Raw genomic sequence first — 15986 nt, 5'->3', positions numbered from 1 at the left:
AGATAGATAATGCATTGTATCACCTCTGCTGCATCATGACTGCTCACAGTACTGTACAATGTAGTGCTAGGGGTGGTTTGTGACTTGATGACTTCAGTGTGGATGATTGCCATCGCTGTAACTGTGGAAAGATACTCTGACCAAAAAATGGTATCTATCTTCCTCAGCAGGAGTCGTCCCCAAGAATTAGCCACCCTTAATACTTCTGGACATTCCAGATCAAATATGGAGTCTTGATCCTAATTTTTGAGGGCTACAAAATTCCCTGGGAAAAAGCCTCCATAGAACATCGTTCTATATAGTTCCACAGGCAGCTGTACTCTGAAGAGAATTATTGGCTAAAAGTTAAAGCTTACCAAGGTGTTTTAGAAGTTACTCTTAAAGTTCATATGGATTAACCAAACTCTTAACACTGGTGTGATGAAGGAACTCAACATATCTGTATTATTTATTAGTTTACTGTAAGATTTAACCACATTAAGCATGTGTTCAGCGATATGCATTGTTGGTGGCTCTATAGAAATACTTTACCAGTTGTAGAAATGCTGGTCTCTGAATGTACCCACTGCCTTGTATGGATAATATTCCAGTGGAAAAAAGATGTAGGATTTTGGCCAATTGTAGACCTTTTCCTGAGCAACATGAACCAAGCCATAAAAGGTGATATTTATTGTGCTCAGAGTAAGTGTGTTAGACCAATATGGTGTGAAACCTATATATTTATTTTGTTTTAAATTCATGCTTTGGCTTTTTATGTGGAGGAGGTATCAGGAGCAAGTACAGCCAAGATTTACCAGAGTAGACTTGTCAGTATCAGCCAGTTGATGCAGCATTGAATTGGAGTGGTGAATGGAGGAATTGCGTTTTCCCTGTCTTCTAGCATACTAAAGGAATACTATTTGGTGATGTTTGTTCAGCATATGTTCCCGAAGAGGATGTATGTCTTCAGAGAGCTCATTAGGGTACTTTATTACAGTATGTGTAACAAAACTAAAAACTTTAAAGAAAAAAAACCACCACCCAAAACAAACAGAAAAAACTTAAAGAATTATTGATGGTAGTTTATTTCTACAGTGTCCATCAATGTGTGGCTGCTACAGTTTTAGGAAATTTTCCTTTATTGAACAATTAGCAAGATGACTCTTCTTATTTTTCAGAGTGGAAGTATAGTGAGGAAGCTGCCATTATCTAGTCCAACCTTACTCACAGAAGTTTCTATGACACTGGGGTAAAACTTGAGAGTACATGCTGCTCACACAACTGTGCTGGTGGATACCAGAACGAGGAGCATTTTATCCAAAACAGCAAACTCCATGGAACGCTTTTTAGAGTAGGAAGACTTGATTCTGGCAGAGACAAAAATGAAAAAAAAAAAAAAACAAAACAAACCCAAACTACCCTACTCTAATATAAACTCTTTCCTTTGGCTAGTACCATTTTATCTTGAAGAATGACAAAGACAATTGTAAACCGAACCACAAAGTATACAGAGATTACTTCACATATCATTGAGCTATATCCTGTCTCTGGGGCAAAAACTAGCAGTGGTTTAAGAGCATACAGTGAAGCTGTACAGGAATTTCTTTTTGATACAATTCCAACTTCTAGATGTAATTTCCCACTATCAAGCTCAGTGATGATGATGAAGCTATGTTGCTGTTTTTATTTTAAATGTGCCAGAAGGCTCTTTGATAATCCAAAATATTCTGGGGATCTTGACTGTATCTTAAATTGTAGGAACCTCTCTTCAATTTCTGTAGAGTTCAGTGAGGCTAGGTGGATATAGATAAACCATATTGGCCTATGACATCTGTGCCAGTATTGTAGGAGATTACTTTGCCTCTCTGTAGCTGCCCAGATAATTCAAATCAATAAGTGCTTAATTGGTGGTGTTTTCTTTGCAGCAAGATGGTGTTCCTAAGGTAACTAAGTACTGATTCACGTCAGTTGTGAGAGGAAAAAAATTAGCACAAAGTAATATAGCTGTGGTTTTGGTGGGATTATAGAAGTTGAACTGGGGAAGGTTGTGGTGTTTGATGGGTTGTGGGTTAGAATGAGGGGTTAGAGTTCTCCAGGACCAGCCTGCACTTGGTGTACAGTGATATGTGTAGTAAAAGACAAAAAGCTGTAAAAGAGAAAATAAAAAAACCTGTCATGACCTGTAATAAAAAATGAATCCCACAAGAATTTTGGAGTATTCACTTAATACATTCCATGTGTTGTAACTATGGCAAAACTTTTTGAGCCATGAGCTAGCATTCCTAAATAATTCCCCAAATTGGACTAACTGGCAGGGATAATTTTTTTTAAGTCAACATAACTGTATTTATAATGTTTGACAAACTAACTGTAGTTTACTTCAGGCTGTTGTATCTGGTTTCTTATGGTATGTTTCACTAGTTCACTTGATAGCTCTGTTGCGCAGAACTAGCCAAATCTAATTTACATACTGGAGGCTCTGTGGTCAACTGGAATTATGTCTTTGCCTTGTAATTCTGTGAACCTGGATTCACGTGTGATGGGAGTTCAATAGAATAATGTGTTTGGTGGTCTCAATTACCAGCATGTCACCAGAAGAAATTTGTCCGTGTTAGACAAACTACCCAGATTTGATGGAGGCCAGGGCAATTCACATCCTCTGATCCAGAGAAGTCAAGTAGTGGAAGAAAATGGCATGAGTTCAAACCAGATTAGCTCTGCTCTAGGTATCTAATGTTCACAATTCGTACTTGTATAGTAGACACTGCAAGCTTCAGTGACCTTGACAATACTGTGAGGGTAATATTTTCATACAGATGGACAGTTATTAAAATGGTTTAATATGCACATCACATAGATTCTTTCTCCATCTTCTAGATTTACTGAATGTTGATCTCTGCTTTGATTGTGTTTTCTAAGGTATTTACAGAGCAATATCCTGTCCAAGGCCAATGTAGATTTCTCATAGTTCTGCATCAAGACATAATTGTTGTAGAATTAATTTACAGTAGAAATAACTTACTTTCTTTAAGGTCTGTCATTTGGTCTCTTTGGCTGATTTTCTTTAGTTTTCTCAGTGACAATAAAGCTTGTACTCTGTACCAGTGACAATACCTAGTGACCTTTGTACCAGTGACTGTAGAGCCTGTAACCATGTACCCCTACTATCACCCTTCCTCTGAGAGTGTATAGACATGGAATAGAAGAATTATAGAAAAATTCAGATTGGAGGGAATCTTTGGAGGTCATCTAGTGTTGCTTCCTGCTCAAGATTGCTCAGCTTGCCCTGTTCGAAGTTGGATAAGGATGCTCAGGCACTTACACAAGGATCTGGAAATCCCCAAAGGCAGAAAGTTGTCTGCCTCTCTGGGCAACTGTTCCAGTGCTTACCCATGCTTATTGTGAGGAAATTTTTTCTTATGCCCAGTTGGAATTTCCCTTGTTGCTATTTGTAACTCTTGCTTTTTGTCCTTCCATTGTGCTTTCATTGAAGGAGTTTGCTTCTGTCCATCAGAACACTTCTGGAAAGTCACAACTAGTTAGTCTCTGCTCCTTGTCTTTATCTCCTTACTCCTCCTATTCTTGTGTAAACCAGTGCTACAAGGATGCTTAGCAAGTCTTTTAGGTTTAGCCTGAGAGTTTGCTACTGTCAAATTTTCTTCTGGAGGTGAAAAAATAGCAGACTCAAAATTGTCTTGTTTTTTTCACTCTTTTCAGGGGATTTATTTAGATAAAGGATGCAATATTCTGTATCTTGTGCCTGTCCCTCATCAAAATTATTCAAGAGATGAAGGAGTACGCTATACAAGTGCTTTTAGGAAGTCTTCAAAGGCAAGTGAAACTATGAACCAAATCCCATCTGCTGGACAGCTCAAGGTAAGGGAGACAGTTGCACTTTGTTGGGGTGAGAGGGAATGTGGAGCCAATATCTCTTTGGTACCAGTGCAAATCTTATGCTAAATTTTGTGAAAGTCTTCCACTTAATTTCTAAGTAACACAGAGACTGCTTGGATGTTCTTTTATCTATTCGGGGTAAATCTTGATTTGTCATGCAATTAAAATACTTTTGTATGTAAGTGTAATCATAAAAAATTATAGAAAGTTATGTTTTTGCATACTCCTCTGTAAGCTGAAAGAGAATCTTTTCATCTATGTGATTGTTAATATACTCAGACACAGAAGCATATTATGAGATCAACAGCAGATTATCATGTGCAGAGATTCCGTTAAACACCCTGGAAGGAGTGCTCTCTTCTGCCAAAGTGTCATGGTTTAAGACCAAATGACAGTGTAGAGGCTAAGTGGATTTGGATACTAAGACACTTTGATCACAGATGCATGCAATTTTACAATTTACAGAATTTCCCTGGCTTTTTGCGGGAGAGATGCTGTAATCCAGGAGAGAAGCTGGGTGTGTCAGCGTAGAGGCTCTGTACAGAATCTCCCTGTCCTGAGGGAGAGAGGCCATGGCCTGGGGCAAGGTTGGGCAGTTTCGTGTAGTGGTTCCAGCCATGCTATTCGTAGTCCTCCTGCAGCGCTATGGGAACTCCTGGGTTCTCCCCCCTTCGCAGAGGCTGGCAGGATGGTCCTGGTGCAAGGCTGTAGGGTACCCTTCCCAGAGGCATTCTGGGGAGTACTGGGGAGCTCTGGGTTACAGCGGTACTGCTCGGTGTCCTTAGTTAGAGGATTGCATAGAGAATACCTCACTGCTGAGTAGTCTGCATAAACTGTGCTCTCATTTTCTGAGTTACTGTCGCCATTGGTGGCACTCGCAGTCTGCTTGTTCCAGGCGCTTCTGGATGCTTTTGCACTTCTAGTTGATCAACAGGCTGTTTGCATAGTCTGGCTATCTATTTCCTTGAGCACACCAAAACTGTTCAGCTGTTTGGGACAGGTGGGTGGTCATATTTCATCTACTTCTTTTACAGCAAAAAGTAGGTTAAAATGCACAGACTTATGCTAAGAGCCATGCTAGCTGTGCCTAATTCATGCTAGCTACTACATCAAGTTGCTGCGTTCATTAGCTGACATGGTCCATGTGCGGTCTCAGAACTCTGACATGGCTATCCTTTTCTATAGAATGGTGAGTGTACTTGTGCTAGTAATAATTCTCATATTAGTATTTCTACATGCAATAGAGTTGGCAAATGTTTCTGACTTGTGTTGGACAAAACCAATTCCTGTTTTTGATGAAAATGAGTGGACATCACCTGTTCACAAAATGCATATTATCTGGACCAGCTCTCATCTTAAGAATATAATAAGAGGGCAAAGAATGCAAGTAATAACTGAAGTTATAGTTAAAAGGAAGCAAAGCAAAACAAAAAAACCCACAGAAAACACAAAAAACAAACCCCCCAAACCCACAACCAGCAAACACTGTGAAAAACAAACCCACTCCCAGGCCGAACTGGGAACATTGAAAATTACAGAAGAGTCCCCAAACAGAGACTGGAGCCCTGCAGTAGTGGCCTCACTATGGTAAACTAAATCATCTGTACAAGCTGGTTCCAATAAACCATTCAATGTGATAAAGGGGTGCTATTATATTACAAAGCCCAGAAGGCTCTGGTACTTCCACTATCATGAACTGAATAGGTTAAAAGTATTTTAATGCAACTGGCATAGCTTTCTACAGTGAAAACAGAGCTACAGGCAGAAAAAATATCCCTTTATTAATGTATACAGTAGGTCACCAGGACAAATTAGAAGGAAGTAATCTGGTTTGTTCTGATCATTCAATACTGTGAAAACGGTTTAAGAAACTATGTAAAAGCAGCTGGAAAGCAAATAAGTTTTATAAGAAGTCTTGTAATAAAAAGATTCTCTTGAAAAATGAATTGCATGTTGTAGTTGAAGGGGGCCTCTCAAGATGCGGTCCTGTTTTCTACTGGCGGGAAAGTTAGCCCAGAATCAGCCTCTGAAGGGAAGACTCCTTGCCACCTTGCAGTTATTGTTTTATTCTTTCCTTCCTGGCTTCAGTATTAGTAGTGTGACAGAAGACAGAGACAGTTGCCTGCGAACAATAAATCGCATTTTGAAACATCCGTTGTTCTTGGAGTTCTGTATTGCCTCTGTGGTCATCTGACATTCAGTAAAATAGGATAAAGACAAAACAAAGTCTGTGAGCCAAATGCCAGAATCCTTGCTCAAGCTCCATTCCCTGCTTGTTGATGAGAAACGTGCAAGAATGGGCTGCAAGGGAGAGGAAATCACTGTGAATTTCAATTCCTCACAGTTTTCTCTGGAATTCTCTGGTCAGAATGTTTTTAAATCCCAGGAACCTCAGGCTTTAAAATTTGAAATGCATATTTTAGGGGATCTGAAGGCATCAAACAATCAAATATGCATTATGTAGTATTTCATGATAGCTCTGTGGCAGCATAGTTCTACTGAATTTGCCCAATAGTGTTTGTGTATGCTGTACACACAGGGAGACTGCTGGGCTGGGCAAGTTTTGTGGGAGTATGGCTCCAGTGGATGAGGTGACATTGGTACTTTAAATAAGGATCAGCAGGGCATGATTTGTCCCCCAGTCTACACGGGCAAAAATCCCAGTGGGCCAAAACCCTTGAACCCTTTATTGTTTTCTATTGACAGTTATTTGTGCAAACCAGATGGACTGGGAGAAGGAAGGAGTTGCATAGACAGGGTGTCTTAGTCATATCAGGTGACCTGGGGGGACAAGCTCCCCTTACCAGTAAAGCCTTCTGAATTTTTGATGTGTTGGCTGTTGAAGTCACAGGATGCTTGGAAGGAAAGACTGAAGACAACGGAGGGAAACACTCTGCAGAGTCAATACTTTCAGTGCAAAGGGGAGCCCTGAGTTTCTGCAGCTCTGCTGTCGGTGCAGCCTTCCTTGTGTGGTGGTCTAGATTCTCAGCAGGTGTAAACAGGCACAACTCCTCCAAAAGCCCACCCAGCCTTGCCTGGCTACCTTGGTTGAGGATCTAGCCTTTAAACACCACGAGGCTTTGTGGAGTACCTGTGGTTTCCATCAGGTCTTGAGGAGACTAAAATCGGTATAGCTCAGCACATCTCTAGGAAGTTGCTCTGACAGACATAGGCTGCATATTTAGCTCTCTGATTTACAGTATCAGAGCCACAAATAGAGCCCTAAGTGCATCATTGTGTCAGTTATATATGCCTACATTCAGACATCACCAGCCTCCACCACAAATGTCCCAATGCAATCATGGCAATTAGTTATTTCATGATTAACATGAGAAAATATGACATACTGAGAGCTATCTCCCCCACTCCTCCTTCCTGCAAACCCTTGATCCTGCAGTATTTGAGAAAGAAAAACGAATTCAAATATTAAGCAAAACTTCTTGTCACAACAAATATGGAATAAAAAAATGATTTGAAATACTCAGTATCATTTATGATGTAATCTCCTGGCAATAGAAAGCTGGCAATGTGCTACAGTCATGCTTTCAATTACATTACTAAGTAATCACACATTAAAGTCTAATGGCAAATGATTCTTTATTCCCAGGGTGCCCTGTCCAATTGTTTTCTAAATTGGTTTCAGGAATAAGGATGCAAGCATGACTGCAGAAATATTATTTATGGTTTGGAAGTCATCTTTTGTATCCTTTTTTTCCCTGTGTGCTTTCTGGCAGATATTTCAGAATGTAGTTTATTATTTCTAGGTTCATGTTTTAGTTTGACAGTTAAGAAATGCTTAAACCTCATGATAAACTTGGTTGAACTGATAGATAGAGTTGTCAGATTTCCACTGCCACCAAATATGTTGCTTGTCCCGTAGGAAATTAATATTCTCTGAGGAAAGACTTGTGCTGGAATTCAGTATTTTTGCCTTTCTCATGCACTTGCATCTCCCCTTCTCAGTGCCTGCAGCAACTGGTATACAGTAAAAAGAATGTACAGGCTTTGTGTCTTGACAATACTAGAGTCTTCAAATATGACAAAATGTAGGACTTATGGTCCTTCTCTTTATAAAACAAAAAAAGAATATAAAGAAATTAAATGAACTCCCTGAAGAACAGAGAACCTTGAAGTGCAAGATAATTCCTGAAGCTTTAGGAAGGTAAGAATTCAAATTGTGGGGGAAATTCATGATAAATGTTTGAAGGTTGCCTTTATATTGCACTTCACGTGTTGGAAAAGTACATTTATACAGCTGGCAATCTCCTTTTTCCAGTATCGTTGTGTTTAAACACCTTGGATGTCTTTCATCTCATGTTAGTGTTTAATGAACAGGGTTTATACATTCAACTGCATTTTTGCATAGTACAGAAAAATAAAACACTTCATAAAGTCTAACTAATCAAACCATCACACATTAAGTTCATCAAAAGGATACTGTACCTCTGGTGGTTACTTGAATACTACTTGGGTGCCACTCAGGTACAAAGAGGGAAGAAATGCAAAGCAGGCTTGTGTGAAGAGTATGTGCTATGAAAAGATCATGAAAAAAAGAGAGAGAGCATAGTTGCATAGGTCTGCCCCAGACCCAGCTGAAGCAGCCAACACCATGAGCAGCAGCTGTCTGTCAATTGGAACATTCTATGCTCTGTTCTTGAGCACAGAGCTTAGGTCCTGAAAAATCTACATACTTTGGATGGCCCAAATCTAAGTCTCTCTGTTTCCCTGTTGACACCACTCCTAATTATGGGAAACTTTTCCATGGTCTGTGGTACTTTTAGAGAAACAAAGCTTTATGCTGCTATTAATATTATTATTAATATTAATGTGTGTGTATATAGAGAGAAAGAAAAATACACTCAGAACTTACTTGAATTACACAGAAAGGTATTTAACAAAGACACAACTATTGTTGGGCCAGAATTTATGGAGCAAACTTACAAGGGCAATGTATGTTTCTGTTGGCTCCTGCCGCTCCCAGGATTTCTTCATCCTGCCCTTCTTGTTACCCCCCTGTGCTGTGTGGTTTGTTGCATGATGCAGAGATATAGTGAAACTGATTTTTTTAGTTTCATTCTTCCCTTGCTTTCACACCAAGTGTGTCATCTGGTGGAATAACACTGCTACCGGATACATAGACCCAGCAGGAGCCCAATGTGAGCACTGCCAAGCTGCCCCAGAGCCCAGTATGAGCCCTGCAAGGTTTGATGAATTCTAAATGTTAATTAAGTCAGATGGCTAGTTTTAGTTAAGACCATAAGTGGGTCTGATCCCTGTGAGATTTTGCTATAGTGAAAACGCAAGTACTAGAAATTACATTACCGTAATGACTTTTACAGGGTCTATATGCTGAGACTGGTAACTGAGCTAGTGAAAGATGCTGCTTGCTGGGTAGGAGGTGTATTGTGAAGACAGCACTAGACCATAGCAAAGATAATGTTTAACATAGAAGTGGAATTCAAATTAGTGGTGTTGTGGTAGATGGATCTGGTTGTTTGATTTGACAGCCTCAATCTCTGCTTTGTACTGCAGCACTTGATGTTGTTGTGGATGTCAATGCAGACCACATCCGAGTTTTATGAAGGAAGACACCACAACTGATTCTGGGAGAAGGGTTTGTCTTGGTGGTGTTTTTCTTAATGATATTACCTGAAGATTAGATCAGGTCATTTTTCAGAAGGGACCTGGCACTGCGCCTTAGCTCTCAAATCTGCAAATAGTATGGGTCATTTGAAAAAACTGTCATGTTTGGGACCCACACCAGGACATCACTGGCCTTACTCCCTGCAGCGCTGTGCAAAGAGATGTCTTGCCTCCATGTTGTGAGCTGTATAGTGTCAACTTTGAATAAGACTCTTACCTAGACCTTTGACCTAAGTCCTGAATTAAACTTGACAGACCTAAGTAGGATTGTGACTCAGCATGAGTAGATATTCTAAAGTAGTCCTGCATTATTTATTTGGTTGGTTTGCTTTCAGTGTAAAATTGTATAGGTACCATGGATTTTTTTCATGTGGTAAAGTGCTCATTTTAAGGGTAATGCTGTAAATACTAAAGTAAACAAGTATATGAATAATTTCTTTAAGTGTTCCTCTCTCCCTATCTCATAAGTGCTCTTGAGAGACTTCAGCATTAAAGTGCCTTGTATTCAACTTTTCTTAGGAAGGAAGTCTAGAGTATCTGCTTTTGCATTTATTGCGTCACTTCTTGACCTGAAACAAGATCAGCTGAGGACAAACCCTAAGCATGAAACAATAAGGTTTATAAAAATGTCAATTGCTGCAACTGTTCTTTAAAGAAGTATTTTTGTTGTGAGATTTTAACTGTGTCTGCCTCTTCTAGTAAAAGAGGGAGCAGAGAAGAGAATGAGGTTGGAAGTGTTCCAAATACTCTAAGCATGATTTGCTGATGTTTGGTTTGTGTTACAAATGTTCAGAAATTAATTGGAAAACTGTCCAAATTCCCTGAGAGTACACAGACATGTTGTCTTTACCAAAGGTTGTTGCTAACAGTAAGAAATGGTTCTGGTATGGAGTGTACGCAGTGTGTGCTAAGTACTTACTGCTATATCGCTTTATTTAAAGGTCTCCAGGCCTTATGATAATCTAGCCTTTTTTGTGCTAGGTGATGTACAAATAAAGTGGGGGACAAGGGAATAAGGAAGGGCCCTTGCTCTGAAATGTGGGCAATCCAAAGAGGAAAAAGTGTATACAGGATGCCTTTATTCCCATTTTATGCTGTAGGATTGGAGACAGAGTAAGGTTTGCCCTGACTGAGCAAGGTGCTTTAAGCACCTGCCTAACAAAAGCATTTAATTCATCTCTTGCGAATATATACGTTAGTATATAATTGAACTAAGGTTTTAGTGGCTCATCTAAAATCACATTTCATGTCTACGACACAGGCAGCAATGAAACCCAAATCTCCTGAATCCTAATCCTATGGTTGAGCAGCAGTGTCAGCCTAACTTTAAATATGAATCCACTACCATTTATTGAAGTTTATAAAGCATCTGTATCTCCCTCCCTCTCTCTCTCCCTCCCTTTCTTGTCTCTCCTCTTCCCTCCCTCTCTTCCTCCCCACCCCTGCTTTCTCTGCTAATTCCTCGTCTCGGTATTTATTGGAAGCATCAAGATTTCATTTTGGATTGCATTCAGAGATGTTAAGACTTTGATTTGGCTTCATTATATATGTTTTTTCTTCTATTGATTTTATGCTATTATGACTTCTAAAATCATGTAAAGAACTATCAATACAACACATTAAGATGGAATATGTTTGAGATTTGAAATTATTTTTGCTGTTATTATGGAATAGATTTTTTTTTTTTCTTTCCAACAAGGAATTTTGAGAGAAAAGTCATAGCAAATGAATGAACTTGTGATTTTGGAACAATATAACTTTATGATGGGTCTTGACCTCAGTAGACTGTGAACTAGCCTCTATATGCATCTTGTATTTTGGATTATAGGGTTCTTCTTGTGATTATTGTGTACTGTACTTGAAGTGAGTGAGATACTCTATGTTCAGTAATTTTGGATTTCAGCTCCATAAAGATTAACATCTATGACATTGAGAAATGGTAAAACCCTCCAGGGATATTTCAGATATAAGAAAGTGCAGTGAGCCTGTCTATATAACTAATCACACCTTGACTTAGAAGCTTATTCTGAAATCAATGCCACCCAACTACACACACAACATCAGGGGAAGTCTTCAGATGAGAATATAAAGTATAAGCAATGCTCAAAATCATAAATGCGTGATCCTTTCTTCAACTGAAAACCCAGTTATGGAATAATAAATTTTTTTGTCTCTTTTAATTTAAGGAACATGACCAAAGATAACTAGAAATTGATTCAGTTTAATTGTTTCTAAGGAATCAAATAACTTATTTCCATGGACTTGCAAGTTAAGCCTGTGGATAGGGGAGCTAGCTGGTGAACACACACTTTCACATGAAGCATAAGCTGTTATTAGACTTGAGGGGTTTGTTGACTCAAAATTCTCATTAACATTTCTAAATTCAGTTCAATGTATCTTCTTTTGTATTCCTATTCTCCAGATTGTAAATTGAAGCATAAAAAAAAAAAAGTTAAGAAAAAAGACAGACTATTTCATTCTAGTTTAGATAGAGGAAATTCTGAAGCCTTGAAAAGAGACTGATGTTTATAGATGTCTACTCCAGTTTTGGAGCTCAGACAGTGAGGATATGCATTCAGACTTCTGAGCTGAACTGAATGTTCTTGAAGTTTACCTTTTACAGCTGCAGACAACAATAAGTTTCTTCATATAATGTGCATAAATATATATATATATACGTACAAACATTCTGATGAAGCCATAACCAAGAATTGTGTACTGGAAATTCAAAGCATGGCAAGGAATAGAAACACATGAAATGGTTCATCAGAGGGGCTAAAAGTGCTTTCCTAGTAGTAGTTAAGTTAAGTATTCCTTAAAATGCCCTTTATAATAAAGCTTTTCATTAAAAAAAGTATTAAAAGCTAAAAAGTGTTTGTGACCATTTTAACTTATTCCTAAATTCAGCAGAATTTGCTACTTTTTCCCAAATGCATTCAAGCTAATGGTTAGTTGTAAACATGTGCTAAAGTTATATGGGCATGAATACATAATTAATTTTTAAGGGCCCTTGCTGAATAGGTTTGCTTTTCTGATGCAGGCTCTGACTGTGGAAAGCCATGATGCATTTTTATTCCACAATGAATATCAAAGTCTCTTAAGTTCACCTGAAACCATTGCCTTTTTTTCATTAATGTGGACTAGCTCTTTCATTTAGGTTCTGATTCTACTGTCTGCTTAGGTATTGCTGTAAATCTGGAGTAACTTGAGTGAGTAACAACATTAGATCATTCATAAAACTATAAAAAAGGATTATGTTGACTTCATCACATATACTGTGTCTTTTCCTTGATGTATGTGAGCTACATTAATTGATTAATTACTGTATGTTTATACCTAGGGATTGAAGTAGTTACCATGCTTTTGTAGTAACCAGTTCCTCTTTTTGATGATTCTCTTTCTCTATGCAATAAAAAAAATTCAAAGTAAAAGCCAATGATTGTATATCCTGTGCATTAAGGTTGCCGTTTGGTGCTCTAATTAAAAAATTCTGCCAATTAGTAACATACTTTCAACCAAAGTTTGTATGGAGACCACTAAAAAGGCATTGTCCTAAAGCCTGAAGGCAGAGATCGTGTTCAGAAACAATCCCTTTTGTCCATGAATGAGTATATTGTTCATTCTTTGGAAAGCTGACAAAGATACTTGTTGCTGACGTTTACATTTCTATCAAGCCGTATGAAAAAATTCAGCATAATTGCATGCCACACAGGCAGACCTCTCAGCATCCTGGAGTCCCAACGTGTGCAATGGCCTGTCTTGGATCACATGAAGGGAGGAAAGGGGTGCAGGTAACTGATCACACAGCACAGACACGCATGATGGTCTGACAAAAGGGAGACCCCTCCCCTTGGATGTACCCAAGTGATATGACAGAGGAGGAGCTGTGCTGGTGCTGGCTGGGAATCTTTGGATGCAGGAGTGTTCTCGAGGGCAAGTCTCTGCTATAAGGCATGGGTGACCTAGCTGCTGTGCGGCACCTCTATGTCTCTTGCACGCAGGACTCTGGGCAGCCAGTGAAGGTGACTGGCAGATGTCCGATCATCAGTGTCTGGTGCATGGTATCTGGGGAGAGGCACGGATGCTGTTCTACCAACATGTAAAATACGGCCGTTGTGGTGAGGCCAAATGAATAAGAGTACTTGAGATGTGATGCTCTGTGTACCTGTTTTTTAAGCCTGGGAGCATCCTTCATTCAAGTGTTTCTTCAAAAGCATGACATTCTGTCCTTTTGCAAAAAAGTAGCCTAGGACCCATTTATACTGTGTCAAGGCCCTTAGTGCACTAGTAGGTCTTAATGGCTCTGACCAACCTCGTCTCAGGTTTCAAGCCATACCTTCTACCCATGGGCTCTGGAGGTCTATTTAAACTCAGCCCTGGATCTTCAGTTTCTGCCTGAGCCATGTTGTAGGTGTGCCTGTTCCTAGCTTAGCTACAGCTGTGCCTGGCCAAGGGCCCCACTGGTCTGGACTGTGACCCATGGACTGACTTCTTGGCTTGAGCTTGGGCCTGCCTTGTCACCATGGACCTTCCCAGTGACTGCTGGGCTGTGTCTAGCCTTGGCTACTGCCACTGGACCTGATTCTGACCTGTGGATTGACTTCCTGGCTTGACCTCGGACTTGTCTCATCACCTCAAACTTGCCTGATCATCTCTTCATTGAACCTGGCCACCAACCCTCGACCTGCCCTGCTTGCCTTGCTTGAGGACAATGGGACATGTCACCTGTCTGGTGAAGCCCTGCCCTGCTGGCTATGTTATCACCTTCAGCTCCCGGCCCTTCATGCCTCAGGGCCAGGAGCTTGCAGCTTCCTGACGCTGTTTGCTTCTGCTCTTCATCAAGTCTCCCTTGTGTGGATGCAATGATCTGGAAAAGCGCTATATAACACCAAGCTGAAGTTTACTTGCCTTCTTGCAATGTTTTTGTCAGGTTGTAGGATTTGAACTGAGAAAAGTAGGAAAAGACATGCTACCAGGGTGGGGAAGAAACAGGCAAATCCTTACTGTGCATTCATACCTCTTCTTGAAGTACAATTGTGTCTTTTATTGAATGCAACATATGCATCTATTACTCATTTCTACCACAGCAAGAGCTTCTGCCATTTTATTTTTATACTAGTCTCTAAATTGGCATGTGGAGGTGCATGAGTCCCTTCAGTGACCTTTGAGAAAGTGGAGGTGCCTCAGCTAAGTGCTCCAAGTTAGACAAGATGAGTCTGGGCTTGAGCACTTCATGTCATCACCCATGACATGTTTGAAACGTCACATGAAACGGACAGGCAGATTTTAAAAATCCATTGTTTTAATCAGTTCTGTCCATACGTTTTTGTGCACAAGACCCCCCAGCTGTATTTAAGACTTGGCTGAAAACCTGGCATAAATGGATTGGCTTACAGTGATTGCTGCTCCCATTTTGTATTTTAAGATAATGTTTGCAACACAGGAAAATCAGGCTACGGATGTCTGAGTTCCTGTGAGTCCTCATGACGGAGGAAACTGGATGTTTAAAGTGTTTCCACTCGACTGAAAAGTCACTGCAAGATGTAGACACACAGAGTTTTTAAACCACTGGTTAAAAGCCTTGCCTAGAGTTGTCCATAGTTGTGAAATAGTGACAAATTGCTATTAATAGCTTTTCATCTGTGCATTGTGTAAAATACTGTAATGCCACTTTGCATAATTGAACTGGAAGGTTATCTAAAATTCATCTTTACACTGTTCTTACTAAACAATATAGATATAAATTTTGTATCCTCACAGTGTTTAGATTGTATAAGGCATGTTTGGAATTTCTCTCTTAAATAATTTTTTTTTTTCTGTTTATGTTGTAACTTATCTGCACATTTCTTTCAAAATAAAGTCTTCCAAAATAGCATATCAAAATCATAGCTTTAGGTGTTCAGTCCATAGTGAAACTCTGTGTTAGATCCTGAAAGCACTGTATAAGAAGTAACCGTACTCATGATAGTGGCTTTTTCATTAGAAGTCTACAGAAGTAGAACAATGTATTGGACATTGGACATTGTACAATTTAACAGAGTTAATTAGTGTACAATGGTTGTTTAATATGTTAATCAAGTTTTAATCGTGATAAAGTAGACTAATCTTGCCATTAATCTGCCATTATAAAAGTGTAATTGAAATAGATTGGAAAAAAATACAGTACATTCTTGTCAGTGTCTTAAAAACTCTGAGCTCAGAAGCACTGCAGTGCTCAGATGCACATTTCAAAAGAAGTTGTATTTTATCAAAGTATATTTAATTCAGTTGGTGTTTTATGTTAAAACCAAGAGCCACCCACTTGACAGAAACAACTTCAGGACATAGTTCTGCAAACATGTTATCTCTTTTAGCTTTTTTTTCCTAGGGAAGAGCCTAATGCAGTCACGGTGTCTGTCTCTGACCATGTTTATCTGTCTTTCTGGACATCCTCATGAAGTCCAAACTCTTGGAAAACTTCAGCCAAATTT

This window comes from Haliaeetus leucocephalus, unplaced genomic scaffold (genome assembly GCF_000737465.1).
Source record: "Haliaeetus leucocephalus isolate CR32 unplaced genomic scaffold, Haliaeetus_leucocephalus-4.0 Scaffold373, whole genome shotgun sequence".
NCBI classification, from domain to species: Eukaryota; Metazoa; Chordata; class Aves; order Accipitriformes; family Accipitridae; genus Haliaeetus; species Haliaeetus leucocephalus.
The sequence above is the reverse complement of the archived record's forward strand: the minus strand, read 5'-3'. Positions refer to the sequence as shown.